The following is a 14,070-nucleotide window of genomic DNA, read 5'->3' as shown; positions in this document are numbered from 1 at the left end:
GAGAAAAGCGGCCGAGAACAGCAGCAAAATGGCGGGCACGACAAGAGTAAAGAAGTCCATGAGAGTGACCCAGTTAGTATGAATCAAAGTGCCAGAAGAAGTCCAGGGGGGTACACAGTCCAAAAATCAAATTAGTAATGGTGTGCTTTTCTGTTACAGCGATTTCCATCCATGCTTGAAGATAGAGAGGGAGTAAGAACGGCATAAAATGGAGTACGGCAGAAAGGAAGAAGTAGAGTGGAAGAGCCAGAAGGTCAGGCAGTCTCTTCTCTGTCCCATGCCCCTTTCTCCCGGCTGGGTTCGCACGGCCACTAGTTAACTCTTCAGTTGGTGGCTGTGGGAAAACCAGTGGTGGAATTTGAAAAATCTCATGTTCTGCTCCTGGGAGTGTGGCACTGTGCGTAAACACAACCCTTGACAACAGGCCTCCCCTGCATCCCCTGGACAGGCCTCACCTCATCTGCACCTCCTTGGACAGGACTCACCTCCTCTGCACCCCATTGGACAGGCTCACCTCCTCTTCTCCCCCTGGACATGCTCACCTCCTCTTCTCCCCAGGACAGGCTTCACCTCCTCTGCACCCCTGGACAGGCCTAACCTCCTCTGCACCCCATGGATATGCCTTACCTCCTCTGCACCCCAGGACAGGCCTCACCTCCTCTGCTCCCGCTGGAGAGGCATCTCCTCTGCACCCCTCAGGACAGACCTCACATCCTCTGCACCCCTGGACAGGCCTCTCCTCCTCTGCACCCCAGGACAGGCCTCACCTCCTCTGCACCCCCTAGACAGGGTCACCTCCTCTGCCCTCAGGACAGGCTTCATCTCCTCTTCTACCCATGGACAGACCTCACCTCCTCTGCTCCCCCTGAACAGGCTTCACCTCCACTGCTTGCCCTGGACAGGCCTCTCCTCCTCTGCACCCCAGGACAGGCCTCACCTCCTCTGCACCCCTGGACAGGCCTCACCTCCTCTGCACCCCTGGACAGGCCTCACCTCCTCTGCACCCCGGCACAGGCCTCACCTCCTCCGCACATCCTGGACAGGCCTTAGCTCCTCTGCACCCCTGGACAGGCCTCACCTCCTCTGCACACCTGGACAGGCCTCTCCTTCTCTGCCCCTCCTCTGGACAGGCCTCACCACCTCTGCCCCTCCTCTGGACAGTCCTCTCCTCCTCTGCACCCCTGGACAGGCCTCACCTCCTCTGCACCCCTGGACAGGCCTCTCCTCCTCTGCCCCTCCTCTGGACAGGCCTCTCCTCTTTGCCCCTCCTCTGGACAGGCCTCTCCTCCTCTGCACCCCTGGACAGGCCTCTCCTCCTCTGCACCATAAGTGAGCAGTAATTGGGCCAAACCATACTCTAAACCGTAATAGGTAAACATTTGATCATCTGATGGCGAGGAATCTTTGGTTTTTGTGTGACATGTATGGTTCAGGACACACTCTTACAAAGCAGACGGCCCTCACTGAAGTACAACTATTATGACAAATACTGGCCACTCAAGATGGAATCATTAGATGCATCAAAGGGTTTTGCCCATTCTGTGTCTAAGGGAAAATGTGTTCGTCCATATGGCCCATTGTGGTAAAGCTGCTGCCGAAGTCTAATTCTATCACAGCTCTGTGGTAAGTATTAGCGGTGAAGCCTCGCGGCTCCAACCACAACCGTTTTGATGGCACTGCCTTCTTTTTTGATACCATGTTCATACTGATAACGCAGGATTCATCCAGCGGTGTATCATAAGCATAAAAACAAATTTCCATAGACAGAATTCCTTACAGTTAATTCCAAGGAACATCAAAAGCCTGCTTGGAACAGACAAGATTGATAAGAGTTTCCCTTCCTTAGCCCTGATACCGGCTAATCACGAGTTTAGCCATTTCATATTTGAGCATTGCTACACAACTTGTTCTCGTACCAGTTGTGCCTCGCTAGCACAGCCAATGGAAATGGCTCTGGGATCTAATCAAGCCCTCCAAGACTCTCACGTAGCACTCTCCTTTGGGAAGTTTTAATGCTCTTCTTGACCCACTGTAAAAAAAATGAGGTCTTGTTCGTTGATGATCCTATAAACTCATCACCAAGTATCACTGTAAGTTCTGTTTGGGACCGTTGGTAAGACTGCGATACCTCAGTCATAAACCTGTCTACCCCGCCGCTTGCCCCACAAGTGAGGTCAGGCTGGGGTACACCAATGAGTTTTCTATATGGCCATTATGTATTTTAATGTCACAGTCATTCAAATGAGAACCCTGCACACATTGTGAGATTATACTTTGCTGTAAGTTGAAATGAAATCTTCAGAACTGTCTCCTAAGAAAGGATTCCTCACACCCCTGCTCTTGCCTGATGTATTAGAAAAGCTAACCTGCACATTGCCGGAGAAAACAGAGCTGTACTTGAGATACACTCAAACATGTATGTCCATTTCTGACTTACGGCTGGATCACAGATGTTTTGTAAATACCAGCTTGGGTCTGAAATGCTTGTTATTGTATTTTATTTCTTTGCAAAACCTTATGCTAAAATGTATACTATGTAAATATATGATATTGATTTTCCAGTACAGAGGACACTGAAATTTTATACAACTTTTTTTCCTCAAGCAAAAGCTTCACTGTGTAAAGTCAATATCGTCATAGTCCGCACTACACATAAGGGGTATATTTATTTGGAAGCCCGTATAATTGATTTATGAAGTAGGCCAGGCATTTTGATTTATTTGCAGTGCTAGTAGATTTATGTAGCTTATTATCCCTTGGACAACTAGATTTGCAAAATATTTCCACATCCCAGATAGGGTCACACTCTATCTACGTTGTGCATTATGGTTCTTTAATTTTCCAGGCCACATATTGATCTGCATACATTTTTGACATATTCTAGAACCAACTTTTCACGCAAAGCAATTGCAACACCCAACTGAACACATTGTAGGGAATGCAAGATTAAGTAAAGCATGTGTAATATAAACTGGAACAACATGGTTACCAAAATACGTTTACACTCACTATTTAGAAATCAAAGCGTGTTTTTGCCTGAAAAGTAAACACATGGAAGGGACCCGTTTCAATGTCCATTGCTTATATGCTTACATCCTTACAAAACGTAAATAGTATGATTTAAAAAGACCACATCTCTGAACACAGAGCTGTGGTACACATTTTATAAACTAAACAGTCGTTAAGGATTGCATTAAACGTTTTCCACTCCACACACCAACAGAAAGACGAGAAAACGAAAGTACTGTTTCACTGGCAAACTCCGTGAAGTGGCGCTAATGTGTTTAGGTGTGAATAAAAGCAATCTGGCCACTTTGCGACACCTCTGTTTTGCTTTACTTTGTTATTTTTCTTATTTTGAACCTTTTTTTCTTTCCATCCCGAGGCTGCACTTTGGAATAGAAAAATTTGAGAACTAGACGACATTTCCAGCAAAAGTGTTTTTTTCTCTTTTGGATCCATTTCACAGGGGAACAAATGAAGGAAAAGAGAGGAAAGAGAGGGTAAGCGTCGTTTCTTGAAGTCACGCTTTCATTCAGCAAGTGAGGAAGAGCGAGACAGAGACAGAGAGAGGGAAGAAGAGGAAGAAAGGAGGGGGATGCTGACCACGGCAGAGCAGGAGAAGCAGACACTCTCCTTGTCAGAGTATAAGGCGGAAGTGCCTCTTTCTGGCCAGACACAACCAGGCGCGGCCTGCACGTCGATGGGTGCGTGAGTCCAATCTCAGCAACAATGAGAATGTAAATTTGCCTCAAATGTGCAGGTAAAGAAGAGTGGTGGCAAAGATTTCTCACAGTTCAGCGATAAGCATCTCTCCCAGTGTAGTAAACATCAGTGCAGTGTACACATTTTCACTGTGCATGCCCCCCTGTAGTGCAGTACAAAGCAGTCCATTGTGAACATAGTCCTCATAGTGTAGTAAAAGCAGTACATTGTGCAAAGATTTCTCAGTGTGGTAAAAAGCAGTGCCCTGTGCACAGATTACCTCTTTAAGCTGTAAATATCCCTCACAGTGCCATGAAAAGCAATGCAATGTGCACAGATTTCTTATAGTTAAGTAATAAACACGTACAATGTGCACAGATTTCACATAGTATTGTAAAAAGCAGTCCAGTGTGCAAAGATGTCTCATACAGTATTACAAGTAATACAAGTAATACAGTGTGCACAGAATTAAAGATTAAGCTGTAAATACCTCCGTGTGCAGTGAAATGCAAAGTAACATGCAGGATTTCCCAGAGAGCAGTAAAAAGCACAACAGGTTTGGAGTCTGGGGGGGGGGGGGGGGGGCAGGTTTGGAGTCTGAGGGGGTGGGGGCAGGTTTGGAGTCTGAGGGGGTGGGGGCAGGTTTGGAGTCTGAGGGGGGGCAGGTTTGGAGTCTGAGAGGGGGGGGGGGCAGGTTTGGAGTCTGAGGGGGTGGGGGCAGGTTTGGAGTCTGAGGGGGGGGCAGGTTTGGAGCCTGGGAGGTGGGGGCAGATCTGGGGGGTCGGTGAGGGTCTGAAGCTATAGATAGCTACACAGACACTGGGGGGAGGGTCCTTCCGCTGAACACAGACAGAAGCCGGAAGGAATGATGCTTGGGTTCAAGGAAGGGCTCGTTCGACCCAAAGTGGTTGAATTGGTTTCCAGTCCGAGCTGGCGGCCCCTGCGTCTGCTCGTGCCTGCTCACATACATTGGCGCTGTAGCGCCTCGCAGCCCCTGTGTATCAAAGCTCATTCGGTGACATTATTTACCTTGAGGGAAGGCCTCTTTTTATCTGTAGTGCTCCTGACCTCCCCGCCCCCTCATAACTGCGCATGCGCAGGACCACCAGTCATCACTGCGCAAGTGCGGTGCGAAGACACTACTCCCTATCGCTCTCGTGCTCCTGACCTCCCCAACAACATAATGAAGCGTCTCATAACAGCGCATGCGCAGGACCGCGAGTCATCACTGCGCAAGTGGGGAGCGAAGACACTATTTCCTATCGCTTTCGTACTCCAGACCTCCCCCGCCCCCCAAACAACATCGTGACCGCGTCTCATAGCTGCGCGTGCGCAGGACCGCGCGTCATCTCTGCGCATGTGCGCAGCGAAGATTTACTTCCTACCGCTCTCGTGCTCCTGACCTCCCCGCCCCCCAAACAACATCATGGCGGCGTCTCTGAGGTCAAAGAGCTGAGAGGCCCTCTGGATCTGAGAGGCCCAAACCAGAGCCCTGCAGCAGCCCCGGCGGGGACAGCTGCCACCCTGGGGCCAGGAGGTTAAAAATGATCCTGTCCAGAGAGCAGCGGTGTGCATCTGTTACAGGTATATTCTTCGTTCTTTGTCTAATGACATCATCACCAGAATTGAGTTATCTTCTGTCTTCATAAGTGGCCCTGCTAGTGCTTTAAAAGAGTAACTGCTGCTGCAGCCATCAAGAATGTGAACACATTTTGGGTCTGTAAAGGAAATGAATCTTGGTGAAAGCTTCTGTCAAAAGCCTCCTTACTTTGCACTGGAGGCAATGGGTTATGACCAGGGCTAGTTACAAGAAGAAGTTATGAAAACGGAAAATGCAAGAAAAAAACAATTGTGCTTTCTTCAATTATTTACAAAGTGTCAAACATAAACCACTGACATTTTACTCATAAATACCCTGAAAGCCTATAAATGTCACACATGGGCAAACTGAAAACCAGCCCACTCTGCCCAAACCATCCAGAAACCAGAGCACCCACCCCTAACTTAAACAACTTACTGAAACTACAGAAAACGAGTTAATTGGCTGCTGAGATCCAGTTTCTATGTGCAGGGAGAGACACACAGCAGACTAATCACAGGGCTCCCCCTCACGCAATTAAATAACATCCTGTTACTTCCTTAAGTGGCAATTGCTCCCACCAACTGCCATCACCTGTCAACCTGGTGTAGTCAATACCAATTTTGCATAATCTGCATGGTGGGGGTGAGATTATGTCTCGTTAGTGCCCTTAAATTTCTGGTGCTTTTAAGCAATTTTAAGATACAATTAGAGCTTTTCGTATGCTGTTACAGCCCCTAGCGTGAAAGGTGGGGGAGAAGTCAATTGGAGGTTCAACTAATTCATTCGCGTACCCCAGTCCTAGGGTAAAGAACTTTTCATTTAGAACGATCCCAGCACTGGAGTGTGCGAAATGTGTTAGAGGTCTCCCACCCACATCTACAATACCACAATTTGGATTATTATGTTCTTTACATAAAGTAATATTAAAATCGCCACCCCATATCAATTTAAAAGGCAAAGAGGAACATTTATTCCGGTGCTCATCTAAAACAGAGGTTATCCTATTTAGGACTTTCACAAAATCAGGTGGTGACAGATTGTTATAGAAATTTACCAGAAAATATGTATGCCCTTGATTCACTGAGAGTTTAAGTATCTGATAGTTCTCTTCAGTTTTTATTTCTACAATTTCCTTAAATGGGAGGGTATTAGATACATATACTGATAATCCTCCCTTGGGTCTACCAAAAAGGGAAGGACGTGCACTTGAGTGATACAATCTGTACCCCTGAAGATGGATAGCAGTTACCGACCATGTTTCCTGGCAGCATACTATATTATGATTTCTAATTATTTCTAGCCAGTTGAGTTGGTCGACTTTAGGACGCAGGCCTGCTATGTTCCAGATTATGATAGAAAGGGTCAAACTACTAGATGATAGTACGTTGGGAGGAAGATACGGTTGTTTGGAATGGATTTGAGTTCCCGCAGTTTGACCTTGAGACAACAGAGAGGGATCTTGTATTAGGTTCCAAGGCCCTTCAGTCAAGATACTATTTTCCAGGGCCTTGTTTGGAAGATCGCTTGAGGGAGAAAAGCTGCCACAGTAGTCCTCAGATAAGGAGACCTTTTGGGGTACGGTCAGCTTGTATAGGGGGCGTAAATTAAAATTATCCAAAGAAGTTGGGGTGGTTGTTAGTCATTCTATATCATCTATTCCTGACAGAATGTTAAATCGATTCTGGGTGGGGATCAGAAAGGGTCTTGTAGTCAGTTGATGATTAAAACTGCATTCCTGAGTAGGAAAATTATTCCATAGTGAGGGATAATGATTACCTGGGGGCTTGAAGTGATCATTCTGATATTGGAATGAAGGTCTATAGTGATCGATCTGATGTAAGGGTAAGGACCTAAAGCAGGCATCCTGGTGTTGGGATAGAGGTCTGAGGTGATCATCTCGATGATTAAATTGAGGCCTAAAGCGATCAACCTCACATTGGAATAAGGGTCTAATGTAATCATCCTGATGATAGACCAGCGGCCTGGGATTAATAGCAGGGGTTATCAGATTTCTGGGATTAAAGTAAGTCAAATCACGGGCTGTGATTTCATTACTGCCATTGGGAGGAAACCAATCTAAGATATTTCTGACTGCCCTTATATCTCTAAAATGTATTATAATGATGTCTCCCGTAATATTCTTTATACTAGGACCCAGCCAGGGAAGGCGCCTGACGTATAGAATTTCACCATTCACGTTAGGAGGAAGCGGTCGGTTCTTTCTGAGCCAAAATATGACTTTATTTTTTAACTGGTTTTGGTTTTCATTCTTACCATCTTTACCATCCTCCAAAACCGGGACTCCAGTAAGGACCACCAAAAGTGGAGCTGCTTCCGGAGGCAGTTCCACGTTGTGCCTCTTAGGAAAGGATGGCCTCACAGAATCTTCATGGCCGGTAGGTTTTTGAAGATTTCCAGGGGGATTAGGTTTTCCACCCACCTGAGCCACTTTATCACTATTTTTCGCCTTTAGCCGTGATGTTTTGGAGGGCGTTGGTTTTGGGGTTTTGGGGTTAATTTGGTTTTTAGTTTTAGCCACCATTTGATCAATAACGTTTGGGGGTGGTACGGTAATTGTGGACACTAGTGGGGGCACTGGAACACCCTTAATTCCTTCTTTGATTTCATCGATTGCCTGTTCTAAGTTCCCCAGCTGTTGGGCTATTTTTTGTAGTCTCTCTACTAAAGGCAATGTGAGAGATCTGACCAGTTTTTCAATGCTTCCCATTAAATCAATACCGGATGGATCTAGTAATGGGAAGGGTGATTCAATAGCTGGTGCGGGTAATGTAATTGCATTAGATGAGGAGCTCATAGATTTGGCAAAATCAATGAGACTGATCTTGTTTCTCTGTGATCTACTACCCACCTTTCTCCTTCTTTTCGGGGGAGGACCTTGTGGTCATGGGTTTTTTGAAGGTTTATTACGTTTTTTAGCAGTCTCTACCAATGGTAACGTTATATCTACCACGGCTTCTGCCTCTCGCGTCATGCTACCTGAAGAGACAGAGAGGTTTATGAGCATGTCATTATTTAGATCAGGAGGAGGGGTTATGTCTTGGAAGAGTAATGGAATGCTATCTCCAAGCGATGTATCAGGACCCTCGCTTTCGCAATACATACTGGGAAGCAGAGACATGGCTAGCTGTAGCGGGCCCAGAGATGAACGTTTGTTCTTAATTAGCTCAACGGAGCGACGTCTCTTGGCCCGTCGTTCAGTGAGTGTGATGTAAAGTTAAGGCTCGACCCGATTGCATTAACGCTGTGACCGTCCTGCCTAGATCAGAAGCGGTCGCTCCCCACGCTTCTCCCTGCTGCTAGAAGTGGTATCGTAGCGCTTCTGCCTGACTAATTCATTGCCTTAGTCGAATTGCGCACTGCCCGCTCTGCTCACTATAATTATTGATTGTGCCTCATGATATTGTGATCGTAGCGCTATAGTGATAGACTGCTCGGCATTAACTGCTAAATTGTGGACTGCTCGCTTTGCCTGCTAGAACTATTTGTACCTGATTGTACCGGCGCCACTGGCCATTTATTTATTAGCGATTCCAGGTTGTGCCCCAATCTCGTCCTGTATCGCTTTTGGGCTTGCTGCCATTTTGTTTGTTGTTGTTGGTCCTCCCAGCCCGGCTCTCCACCCCACTCCCGCCTCCCAGCTGCTCCTCCCTCCCACTAAAGTTAAGGCTCGACCCGATTGCATTAACGCTGTGACCGTCCTGCATAGATCAGAAGCGGTCGCTCCCCACGCTGCTCCCTGCTGCTAGAAGTGGTATCGTAGCGCTTCTGACTGACTAATTCATTGCCTTAGTCAAATTGCGCACTGCCCGCTCTGCTCACTATAATTATTGATTATGCCTCATGATATTGTGATCGTAGCGCTATAGTGATAGACTACTCGGCATTAACTGCTAAATTGTGCACTGCTCGCTTTGCCTGCTAGAACTATTTGTACCTGATTGTACCGGTGCCACTGGCCATTTATTTATTAGCGATTCCAGGTTTTGGGCTTGCTGCCATTTTGTTTGTTGTTGTTGGTCCTCCCAGCCCGGCTCTCCACCCCACTCCCGCCTCCCAGCTGCTCCTCCCTCGCCCCTCCCCCCTCCACAATCCACATATGACAGATACTTTCGCGTGCAGCGTTCACGCGCAGTGGTCGCGCCCCATGCGTGCCGAAGGTGCGCCAAAGGTAAGCCCGTCTGCGCCCGTCCGCGCCCGGACCATGCCCAGCGCCAGACCCCCTGGTCCCCACAAAATCCATTCCGCCGCATCACATACGACGCCGCAACCCTCTCAGCCCTTAACCCCGGCCGCACACCTCCATGCTACCAAGCTGCCCCAGGACACACCCACGGACCCTTCACCTGCCTCTCCTGCAAATTTGACTGCTCCAGAACCCACACCAAATCCACAAACTGCAAACTGAGCTCCAACACCAACCACCTAAACTGCATCCTGCTCAACACCCGCTCGGTCCACAGACACTCCATCGAACTCTGGAACCTAATCGACACCACATCTCCAGACGTTGCCTTCCTCACAGAAACCTGAATGAACGCCTCATCAGCGCCCGACATCGCCATAGCCATCCCGGACGGCTACAAGATCATCCGAAAGGACCGCATCAACCAAACAGGAGGAGGCATCGCCATCGTCCATAAAAACACCATCCGCATCACGACCAATTCCGACGACTTCCTTGCTACCGCCGAACACCTTCACTTCCAGATCCACACCGACCCCAAGACCACCCTCAGAGGCACCCTCATCTACAGACCACCAAGACCCCGCACACAATTCAGCGAAGACATCACTGACTTCATCAGCCCACATGTCCTCCCCTCCGAGAACTACATCCTACTGGGAGACCTCAACTTCCACCTGGAAAAGAAAAACGACAGCAGCACCACCACCCTTCTGGACAATCGGGCCAATCTCGGACTCAAACAACTTGTTGACACCCCCACCCACCTTTGCCGGACACACGCTCGACCCTATCTTCACCTCCAGCAAACACATCTCCTTCGATCACACCACAGCTCTCCATTGGACGGACCACAGCTGCGTTCACTTCAACTACAAAAAGACCACGACCCACAACCCCCCACAACCTATCCCCCGAAGAAACTGGAACAAAATTACCACCGACCAACTCTTCACATCGCTTCACCAAAACCCTCCTGCCAAATCATCGGACCCAAACCAAGCTGCCACCAACATCACACAATGGATCACCCACAGCGCCGACGAACTAGCACCCTTGAAATACCATCAAATCAAGCAAGGTAGCAAAAAAGCCCCATGGTTCAACAACGACATTAAGAAATCCAAGAAGCTCTGTCGTACCCTTGAGAAAGCCTGGAGAAAAAATCCAACCACTGACAACCTGGCCTCCTTCAAGAACGCCACCCGCAAACACCACCAACTCATCTGATCCACCAAGAAATCAGCATTCAAGGCTCGACTTGACAACAACGCCCAAAACAGCAAGGAACTATTCAACATCGTCAAAGAATTTACCAACCCCACAGCCGGCACCAACAACATCACTCCCTCCCAAGACCTCTGCGACTCTCTATCCTCATTCTTCAACAACAAAATCGCCGACATACATACCAGCTTCAAAAACCAGTCCGAAGACCAGCCCACTTCACCCACCCCCTAACCAACACCGCACTCTAACAACCTTTACGCCTGGAACCCAATCACCACCGAAGACACCATCCGCCTGATGAACTCCATCCACTCAGGATCGCCAACCGACTGATATCCCCACCACATTTTCAACAAAGCAGACTCGATCATCGCACCCCATCTCCGCGATGTCATCAACTGTTCCTTCAACTCCGCTACCTTCCCGGAAAGCTGGAAACATGCCAAACTCAGCGCCCTTCTGAAGAAACCCACAGCAGACCCCACTGAACTCAAGAACTACCGCCCCATCTCGCTCCTCCCATTCCCTGCCAAAGTCATTGAGAAAGCCGTCAACAGCCAGCTCGCCGCCTTCCTCGAATCCAACAAATCCCTCGACCCCTCACAGTCCGGCTTCCGAGCCAGACACAGTACCGAAACCGCCCTCATCGCAGCAACAGACGACATTCGAACACTTCTGGACAATGGAGAAACAGCTGCCCTCATCCTACTTGACCTCTCCGCAGCCTTCGACACAGTCTGTCATAGCACCCTCATACAACGCCTCAGCAACGTCGGAATACAAGGAAACGCATTGGACTGGATCATCTCGTTCCTCGCCAGAAGAACGCAGAGAGTCCGCCTCCCCCTTTTAGATCAGAGGCCACCGAAGTCATCTGCGGCGTACCACAAGGATCATCACTCAGTCCCACCCTCTTCAACGTATACATGAGTCCCCTCGCATCCATCGCGCGCCAACACAACCTCAACATCATCTCCTAGGAAGACGACACCCATCTGATCCTCTCTCTCACCAAAGACCCAAACACCGCCAAAACCAACCTACATGAAGGAATGAAAGAAGTAGCCGAGTGGATGAAGAACAGCCGTCTAAAACTAAACTTGGAAAAAACAGAAGTCCTCATCTTAGGCTCATCGCCCTCTGCCTGGGATGACTCTTGGTGGCCACCAGCCCTGGGTACCGCACCCAAACCTACGAATCACGCACGTAACCTGGGCTTCATCCTGGACTCCTCCCTCTCGATGACCAGACAAGCCAATGCAGTTTCATCATCCTGCTTTAACATCCTACGCATGCTCAAAAAAGTCTTCCGTTGGATCCCCACAGAAACAAGAAAGACACCCACGCACTGCTCACCAACCAACTGGATTACGGAAACACCCTTTACGCCGGAGCCATAACCAAACTACAGAAAAAACTTCAACGCATCCAAAACGCCTCAGCCAGACTCATATTGGACATCCCTCGTCAAGCTCACATTTCCGGTCACCTGAAAGATCTCCACTGGCTCCCCGTCAACAAGAGAATAACGTTCCGTCTCCTCACCCACGCACACAAAGCCCTCTACGACCTAGGACCCGAATGCCTCAACACGCGACTGTCCTTCTACACCCCCACCCGCCAACTACGATCAGCCAACCAAGCCCTCGCCGCAATTCCGCGCATCCACAGATCCACCATGGGGGGAAGATCCTTCTCCTACTTAGCGGCCAAGACCTGGAATTCTCTCCCCACCCACCTCCGCCTTACTCAGAACCACCTCTCCTTCAGAAAGCAACTAAACACTTGGATATTCGATAAGTAAAAACACCCGCCCCCAAGCGCCTTGAGACCCTCTGGGTGAGTAGTGCGCTATATACATTTCTGAACTTGAACTTGAACTTGAACTCGATGTCCCTATCAGTTCCTGTAGCAGCCCTGATGAAATAATTGTCTAATGTCCCTTGTTTTTCTCCTCCACCCACTGAGGATGTTACTATGGGGGCAGGTGAGGTCATTATGCCAACTTAATGCTGTGGATACCTAGCCAAAACACACTTAAGCTATAATATAATCGCAGACCAAGCTGTAAACACACATTACACAATACTCAGGTAGTCAAATATACCATGTAAAAGCGTAGATGGATCTGGTTACTGGAAACAAGTACGCATTCTTACAGTCAGTCAATCTTCGCCGTGGATAGCACATCAAAGGGGGGGGGCCCAGCCCGGCCTCCTCCGGCCTGTGAGGGCCTAAGAGGGCCCGCCCTTTGCCCTGGCTTAGCCCGGCTTGCCCGCCCGCGTCCCGCGTGCGCGAGGCTCTGGACAATGAAATCAGATTAGGAGGTGTGGGCAGGAAGAGGACCAGCTGCAGCAGATTGAGCCACGCACTGTTTGCTGGTCCTCGCAGTCCCGCAGGGGTCCGGGGTGAGTCTCTTTGCAGCAATGTCTCCTCTCTCGAGCGGTGCCCGCGGAGCGCAGGCCGCGAGAAGTGGGCTGGAGACCAGGGGGCAAGACGAACGATCACAGCACTCCCACAAGTCAGAGGCAGCGATATCCCTCAGGGCGTTGGACAGAGCAATATGGTCGTTTAGTTGTACATAATGTTTTTTGGTCATATCTAAGGTAACAAAAATGCTTCTGACGCTTCTTTTTTATAACTTTTCAGCATGCTGCAAACTTCTTTAAGCTGTGCTGTACAGACATAGGTAAAGTCAATATCTAAAATAACAATAATAAAACCATTTATAAAGCGCATGGTTACACTCAAGACAGTGTGTCCCCGCGCTGTGGATACATTCCATTCTAAAAACAAGCCCACCAAAAGAACAATTAAACTGGACAGCTAAGCGCCATCTCCTAACTTCTGGGGAAGAGATGTGTTTTTAGCCTCAGGCGAAACCTCCTTTCGGAGGGTTCCATACGCAATTCTAAGGGGAGTTTGTTCCAGTGAGTGGCCGCCAGATAGCAAAATGAACGGCCTCCCATTCTTGCTTTAAAGATACGGGGCACTGAGAACACCATGCTCCCCTAGGACCTCAGATTACGTTTGGGGCGATGGATAGCTAGAAGCTTTTTTAGGTAGGGTGGTCCTTTCCCTTGGGCAATTCGATGGGGGAAGCACATAGCTTTGAAAAGGATGCGCTCTTTGATGGGCAGCCAGTGTAACTTTGCAAGAGCGTGCTTCCCAGAGCAGAATATCTCTCACTAAACACTTATAAGTTCGCAAAGGCAAGACCTATTGCATTGCAAATGCTTGTTAGTAGTGCTCCACAGATAAAATTGCAGTGCATTTTCGCCAATCATTGTAGATTTGCATACTTTAATAGTAGGCGCGGCTCTGAGTATGGTTATGAGACCCAATTATT

At 48.6% G+C, this 14,070-nt stretch overlaps 2 protein-coding genes across 7 annotated transcripts in view; one reads left to right on the top strand and one right to left on the bottom strand.

The window, feature by feature from the left end:
• The window catches only part of LOC144807489 (uncharacterized), a 39,203-nt gene extending 34,421 nt beyond the window's left edge, over window positions 1-4,782 (bottom strand). The window contains exon 1 of one of the 3 annotated variants that reach the window (XM_078673136.1): window positions 4,735-4,782. The gene's annotated coding sequence lies outside the window, so the exon portion shown is untranslated. Of the gene's footprint in view, window positions 1-4,195; window positions 4,706-4,734 lie in introns of those variants that run through there. The other 2 variants (XM_078673131.1, XM_078673141.1) reach the window with 2 other exon arrangements.
• Window positions 1-14,070, top strand: part of LOC144807526 (uncharacterized) — a 350,873-nt gene that overhangs the window by 317,588 nt on the left and 19,215 nt on the right. Inside the window, exon 1 of one of the 4 annotated variants that reach the window (XM_078673163.1) lies at window positions 5,131-5,289. The exons of the other annotated variants lie outside the window; for them this stretch is intronic. The gene's annotated coding sequence lies outside the window, so the exon portion shown is untranslated. Of the gene's footprint in view, window positions 1-5,130; window positions 5,290-14,070 lie in introns of those variants that run through there. 4 annotated transcript variants of the gene reach the window in all.

The sequence above is a fragment of the Lissotriton helveticus genome, chromosome 1_2, assembly GCF_964261635.1.
Source record: "Lissotriton helveticus chromosome 1_2, aLisHel1.1, whole genome shotgun sequence".
NCBI classification, from domain to species: domain Eukaryota; kingdom Metazoa; phylum Chordata; class Amphibia; order Caudata; family Salamandridae; genus Lissotriton; species Lissotriton helveticus.
The sequence above is the reverse complement of the archived record's forward strand: the minus strand, read 5'-3'. Positions and strand labels throughout refer to the sequence as shown.